The sequence below is a fragment of the Balaenoptera physalus genome (assembly GCF_965194825.1).
Source record: "Balaenoptera physalus genome assembly, chromosome: 1".
NCBI lineage: Eukaryota > Metazoa > Chordata > Mammalia > Artiodactyla > Balaenopteridae > Balaenoptera > Balaenoptera physalus.
The window spans coordinates 22,300,793-22,308,140 of NC_138882.1; the positions used below are offsets into that span (position 1 = coordinate 22,300,793).

The 7,348-nt window shown below is 51.1% G+C and overlaps 1 protein-coding gene across 3 annotated transcripts in view; it reads right to left on the reverse strand.

The window, feature by feature from the left end:
- Positions 1-22: 22 nt before the first annotated feature.
- TLR5 (toll like receptor 5) overlaps positions 23-7,348 on the reverse strand; it is a 65,732-nt gene continuing 58,406 nt past the window's right edge. For 2 of the 3 annotated variants that reach the window (XR_014253900.1, XR_014253901.1), the window contains 2 exons: positions 3,397-3,574; positions 23-2,103 (listed from right to left, as the gene is read on the reverse strand). The gene's annotated coding sequence lies outside the window, so the exon portion shown is untranslated. Of the gene's footprint in view, positions 2,104-3,221; positions 3,575-7,348 lie in introns of those variants that run through there. The other variant, XR_014253902.1, reaches the window with a different exon arrangement.

Below are 7,348 nucleotides of genomic sequence, written 5' to 3' on the forward strand. Positions count from 1 at the left end.
TAAGTGAGGGAGATGGAACTCCAAGGTGGTGGAGAAGGGGACAGTACTCAGTGTTAGAGGAAGCACTGAAGATTTTGTATAAAAAATAGAATTTCCATAAATGATGATTTTTTTAAATCATTTACTCCTAGAGATTATGGCTAATATCCAAGCATTGGCTAAAATCAACATCCGTCAATTAATGAACAGACTTGCAGGAACAAGTGGAAAATTATGACACCGTTATCACCATATTAGCATCCCCGAATTTTAGCACGTTGAGTGGAGGGGACCAGCTTTAAGCTCGGCCAACACAGAGACTCTCTGTACATCCTCCCTCAGATTTAACTGGTTTCGGCTCAGGCTGTGGCTGAAATTTTATTTTTTAGAACAAGTTAATTATTGTAAAACTCTCCTTCTATTGAGTTAATAGACAGAGAATTAGAAGTAATTGAATTAAAAACACTTTTGAGTACAAAAACAGTGTGACTGATTAACTTAATTGCCTTGTGCTCACAGTTTTCAAGTCATTGAAAGCACGCTCTCCTTTTAATTAACCTTCTGGGTTTTTTAAGCTCTAAATCAGGCATTTATCAGCTCTTTGCTCAGGAACAGACACCTATGGAGGCCCTGCAGGGCAGAAGCAAGACGATACCCGAGCAGGTCCAATCCATCAGAGCGTGAATGCTCTGGGGTCTGTCTGTGCACATGAATGAGGATGCCCCATGGTGATCTGTGTGTGCTCTGCATTTCCACACAGTCATGAGACGACTTTGATCAGTTTGTGGAGGTACAAAGTGACAAGACGGGATGAACTCAGGAAAGCCCACAGGGGCTTCCTCTTCATGAATTCGATAATCCCTCTGTCTGGCTCTCAGCCCCATATGCCCAGAAACTTTGCTGTCAGCACACCAAGAATGGCTCTGTCTCTTGAGTCAAACTTGCATTAACCAAACTCACAGAGGCTGATGTATAGACCAGAATGAAATCCTTAACCATTTAAGGGTTTGCTGAGTTCTCTCTCTATAACTAGGCTGCATGGAAAGCTAAGTGACAATTAGAAGATAGTCTTTAAGCTTGGCAGGTCCCCAAGAAGGTAGGGCCATTTGATTTATCCTTCCTCTCTAGCACCTAGCACATAGTAGGTGCTCAATAAATATTTGTTAAATCAATGAATAAGTCCCAAAAGGGTAATTCAGATTTGAACAGCTAAGAAGGGAAGGATCATGGTGATCTGAGAGTGATTAGGAACTATTGTGTTGAGAAGGTGGGTGAAGGATGGGCAGAGGCTGGGTAGGAAAGGAGGAAGAAGGGCATTCTTAGCATGGGAACTTGTAAGGCAACTGGTGGTGAGAGGTCTCAAGATGTCACAGAAAATCAGTCTGGACAGACTGGGACCAGATGTGTGGGTTGGCAAGTCTCTTAAGTGGTCCTATGTGTAGCCCCAAGAAAGACAGTAAAATTGTGAGGAGTTGGTGCTTAAGTTACAGAAGACTGGTTATCCCAATCCTATTTATAACACCAGTGTCATTGGTCTGAAATGAGGTGGTGTGGCCGAGGGGGGAGGGTGTCACTCAGTACCAAGTGACAAACACTGAACTAGCAGATAGTGAGAGCCAGGCAGTGTGCAGGGTACAGAGGACAGAGTGTCCGCTCTCAGGAACCCCGCAATTCACGAGTTTCTGGTCTACCTGCACTGAGGAGTAATCTCCAAAAACCAAATTGTGTGGTGCTCAAAAGATCAGAAACCAGGACTTCTTGGCTTGCCAACTGGGGCTGCCCAGACTTCATTCGCCAGAAGTCAATTTTTCACAACAGTTTGCAACTGGAGCTTCCTGTCTGGCAAATGACAATTTCAAGGATGATCTTTCCTGACCATTAACAGATTTTCTTTATCAAGTAGCTGGGTGCTCTGAAACTGAGCCTCAATCCTTCTGAGCCCATGCAAGCAGAGGCAAAGGATTGTTCTAAAAGTCATCAAAATTGTCTTTATTTGGCTCTAAAAGGAGAAGCAGGCTGCACCTCTGCGCTGATTTGTCCCTCACTCTGGGAGGATGACTTCGGCAACTCCTCTTGTCACACCAGTGTATGCTGGGCTCCTATTCATTGTTCTCGGGACCAACACTGGAGAAATGAACAAAGACAAGACGTGCAGACGGGGTTGTTATGTTTCCATTTAGGAACATAAAGGCTATACAGGAGAGGTTTTTTTTACCATGAAGAAATTGGCCAAGTGGCAAGCTTTTGGGGGTCTCTGGAATAGAGGAGGGAAAATTACAGAAGGGACTCTATGCTGAGGATAAGATTGTTAGGGTTGGGGTTATAATTCCCCAAAACAAGGGCATCCGCTAAGGGGCTCATTCACAAGCCTCCTTGTTCAGTATCATAAGTTGAGAAACGGACATGGTGCTCGCCTCTGGACAATACAGTTTTGCTGCTGAAAATCACAAAGTTTTAGACTTTCCCCGCATTGGGGGCCTTCTGCAAAGTTGAAGGCAGCCCAGGTCCTCCCCACCAGGCTTTGGCCCCTGCTTCTCCCAGCTACCCCCCTCCACAACTGCAGGCCAGCGTGGGGAGCTGGCTTTCCCACATCTGCCTGGGACTGCACGGGATATTGGGCATCTGTCATCCTGAGGACGCAGAGGACAGGGCATTGTGGGGTGGGGAGGCAGGGACAAAGGAAAGTGCCAAGGCCCCGCCAATTCCTCCTAGGCTTGTAAAATTCCAGGGCCAAGTCCAAGCTCCCAAAATAGAAGCCGACGGAGAGCAAACTTCCTGGCTTCAGAGGGTCCCTGGTGTGTGGAACGAAGCTGTCGGTCTGCAGGGTCTGGGAGGGTATGTGGGTGGAGGCAGGTGGAAAGGAGCCTGAGTGACCAGGGGTGGCCACGACCCTGGGGGAAGGACACCACCTGGAGCGGTGACCTCAGCCACAGGAGCGGCAAGTTCTGTGCACCCCATCTCGGTGGTCACTTCTTTCTTTAGAAAGAGATCGTTTGCTTTTCGTGGTCTTGGGAAGACAGCAGATGACAAAGCGGTCATAGGCTGTGCATGGCCCGGGTGACACATCTTTGGCTCGGGGACAGCGTATCTGGGGACATGGGCGGGGTGTGGTTGCTCAGTGTCTACTGGCAGCTGGCAAATGAGAAGCGTGTACCTTGGTTACTGCCTCTGTTCTAAAGGCCACGGCTTATTTATTCAACTCTCGTTAAAAGGTTCTGAGTTCATCAGCAGTGTGTTAAAAATTTATAGCTCAACAATTAGCCTTTAATGTATATTTTTTTGCTCACAATTTGTTAGATTTAGGGGACACTGTTTTTGATGTCTTCATGGTCTCTCACGAAGACATCAGACACACCTAAATAAAAACAAGCATCAGATTAAAAAATCCAGACAGCCCTGCAGAGCCAACTTGCTTACTGTGATCAGACGGGAGACGACATTAACTTGAATCAATTGGGCATCACCCAGCTCTCCAGATGTGCTCTCGGATTTTGCAGATCGCTTGTGTGAGCAGGGGGCACACGCTTCTTCCTAAGGTGCCTCGGTTTCCTTCTTTGTTAGTTCTTCCCCTAAACATGGCCGGAGCTGAAACATCCTAAAATAAACAAAGCAATGAAAGAAACAAAATCTCCACGCGCAATCCTCACGCTCAGAAAGTGTCTTCAAGTATTTAATCAGAATTCCCTCTAGGACTCCATTCATTTAAATGCTATTGAAAAGTCCACGCTCAGTAGCTAAGGAATAGCCAAGAGATGGTTCCCCCAGGTGGTGTTGGATTCCAAGGAACCATTGCCATTTTTTTCCTGGTTCCCTTTCTGCGTACAGACATGTGGGGTCAGCTGTCAGCAAATGCGTCTGGGGTTGAATTTCATTGAGCACACATGGTGGGGCTGCGTGTGGACCGTCACTGCACCGGGCAGAGCCTAGCTTATTAGCACCCACTAAGGGGATAAGGGTTTCACTGGGTGAAGCCAATCAGCTCCCAAGGAGAGCTGGATCAGGCCTACGACATATGGCTCCATGGGAGATGGCTTCTCCCACTGGAAACCAAGTCCCTTTGCCTCTTTTTGATCCAACCATTCTCCTCTCAAGATTAAATAAAGCTTGCACCGTTAGCCTATGCATGTCTTCCAGTTGGCTCAAGGTGGCTCATAAGCATTCAAGGATATGGGCAATACGGGCCATGCACACAGAGAAATTGGGTGTTTTCTCCAGTTCAGAGTCCAGAGAAGCTGAGCAGCCAGGTATGTTCACCAGCTGGCACGGTCTGGGCTGGGATTTGAACCTGGGCTGAGAGGAAGCCCACACCCCTTCGCTACCCCTCCTCGGTCCTGAAGGGTCCCTCGGGCATCCAGGGGTGTCCCTAAGGGATCCCCTTCCTGGTCAAGTCTTCCAAACGCCACAGCTAATCATCTGACCACAGCAGCCCACGGCAGACCTGTGCCCCACAGGGCTTGGCCGGTCCTACCCAAACAGAGCCATTTTCGTCAATGAGTGATGTTAACATATCAGGGGTTTATGTAATTATTATTGTTACTTCGGTCTTGACTTCCTCTTGCCAGACATGATGTCTAAACAGGAAAGACCAGCCTTCCTGTTTGGAGATCAGTGACTTCCAGAAGCAGTTGGCCTGTGGAGTTCCTCTCGTCCCTCCTCCCCTTCATGTGGTTTCCAAAGATTCCTTTTAGGTCTTGCAGATGAGTGGGAAATGCCAATAACAGCCCCCGTGAAAGGAAGGGAAGCCACAGTAGGCCAAGTGAGTGGACACCATTGCAGCCCAAGAGATGGGCTCTGTTCCAGAAATCTCTCCCTTCCATTCTGCATCCACAGGGAGCAGTGGTGGCCAGCCTGACCCTGGGCACACGGCACAACCAGAGGGTGGGTGGGGACAAGTGTCCTGGCACCCCTGTGACCTTCCATGGGCACCTGTGCCTCATGCAGTGTCTGCTGGTCATAGTTATGGACAGTGGGGCTGGGTGTGGACGAGACATCTGGCCTGAAGTCCATCTTCTGGGTTCCAGGGAAGGTCAAGGTCCTTCCCCATTATCTCTACTCCACAAAACTCTAACTTATTTCATTTCATGTAACTTCTCACTTACTGAGCAACTATGATATAAAAGACATTGCCTGCAGAAGGGTCTCTGAGAGACCGAAATGGATATAGGAGCCCTTGTCCTGAGAAGGCCATAGACTCAGTGTGGAGAGGACCACGCAGACACACAGCTAAGCTGGACACAAAGGCCAGGGTGCAGGGACAAAGAGAAGTGGGACCACCAAATCTTGGGGCCCGAGGTGGTGCCAGGCAGCCAGCCCAGCCCAGAGGGTCACCTCACATCCCCAAGAGGCAGGGTCTAGCTCTGGCTCATGGGGACCCTTTCTCTGGGGCTGAGGGGAAGGGGTCCGGGCAGACTCCTCTTTCCCAGGAGCGCCCTCGGGCCACCCACTCTGCCCTTCCAGGCCTTCCCAGCCTCCCTGGGTGTGCATGGGGGTAGGTGCTGCGAGCGGGGCAGGGAGGGAGGAAAGGAGAGTCACTTTCCCCTGAATCCTGGAGATCCGGAGACCGGTCCCAGAGAGATGAGGTAATGTCTGTAACTGCTCCGTGGAGGAGATGGAACGCGCAGAGCCACGGACCCTTCAGACTCTCCCTCCCACCCTCCCATGCTCGTTTCTCCCTCTGGCAGCCCCCCAAATGCTGATCCTGCAGTGAAGCTGTGAGAGACAGAGAGGGAACAGGATCAATATTTGGGAGGCCTTCAGGAAACCTGGGCCTCCATCCATCAAATCCATGACCTTGTCTGGACATTTCCCTGCTCTGGCTGCCAGCACTGTCTCTCCATCAGGGCCTGGGCCGTGTGAAGCCGGGGAGGGGGGGCCAGGAGGGAAGGAGGGAGGCCTCAGACGGGCACGGGCCCAGCATGCTGCAGGCAGAAGGGTTACAGAGCTGCCACAGAGGAGGGCAGAGGCCTGAGCGTTAGGACGAGGGCTACAGGGCTGGGCTGAACTAGTACGTGGGCACGACTGCACGTGGGCCAGAGAGAGGGGAGTGGAAGCTTCTGCCCCACGGGGGTCTCATCACTGAGTAGACTCGTCAGAGCTGCTTTACTGCAGGGTGGCTGGAGTTCCCCAGAGAGACAGTGGACACCGGCAGGCCTTCTAAAGGTTGGGCCTAGAACTAGCGTGGTCACTTCTGCTGCCTTCTATTGGTCCAGGCAGGCTACAGAACCAGCCCAGGGGCAGGGGGCAGGGAGCAAGCCTCCACCTCTTGACAGTGGACAGCACGTGTAGACGGGTAGGGAGGCGGCTGCCGGAAGCCCTCTTTAGAGACTGTCTACACACGACATGTGGGTCACCAGGTCTCAGAAACGTCAATGCCTCTGCCCTTCCACATGGGAGGGTTCAGCCCCGAGAGCCATGAACCTGTCCTCTGAGGCTGCCAGCTTTTGGATCCTTTCAACCCCCAGAATCTGAGATCCTTAAAGGTCTACCCTCCACCCCAGCCGCTGGCTCTGGGTGATTCCCAGGAATGAGTGTGGCCAGTGGCCTTGGTCCAGCAGCTGTGGTCCCTCCGCCCCCGCCCCCCCTTGCAGATAGTGATCAGTGACCAAGTTCCGGGTCATCCTGTCTCGTGGGAAGAGAAGACCCTTCTGCGGAGCTTCAGAGGTGGAATTTGGAACAGTGGGTCAAAACTCTGGAAAGCAGATTTTCATCAATATAAGAATGAAGAATGAACTCTCAGCAACAGAGCAGGCTGATTTAGAAAACGGGGAGCCTTCTGTTCCTAGAAGTATTCAAGCAGAAGCTGGATCACCCCTGCCGGAAGGACCAGAACAAACCCCTAGACTAAAGGAGGCTCGAGTCTCAAGATTCCCCGCACCTTTAATCACCCTTCATGCTAACTGTCTGGAACCTACTGGGCGACGGTTGTCATCTTGCAAGTCCTGGCAATTCTCATTTTGGGGGACAACACCCTGTCACTGTTGAGAAACAGGGGCTGGCAGGTTGAACCCTACCTTCCCAGGCACCAAGTTAATGACCAACTCGTCAGGTGGGTCTAAGTGACTTTGAGTGTTTCTACTTCAAGATGCCTGGATGGAACTTGGGCTTCAAGGAATGACTTTGTGCAGAGCCTTGGCCCCTCTCTCTGCTTGGCCTTTGGGCTGAGATGGAGGTGGAGGGGACTCGCAGCTCCGTTCCCTACGAGGTGCCCGGTGCCTGTTGCTTCTCACGTCTCTATTGACCACGGCCCTGAGCACTGTCCTTAGGCCTCCAAGATCTGTAGGGAGCCCAGTTCTGGGGGGTGAGCGCCTCTGCAGGTACGTTTTCTCTCTGGCTCACACACCACCTTGACTGTTGTGAGCAGCGGACGGGC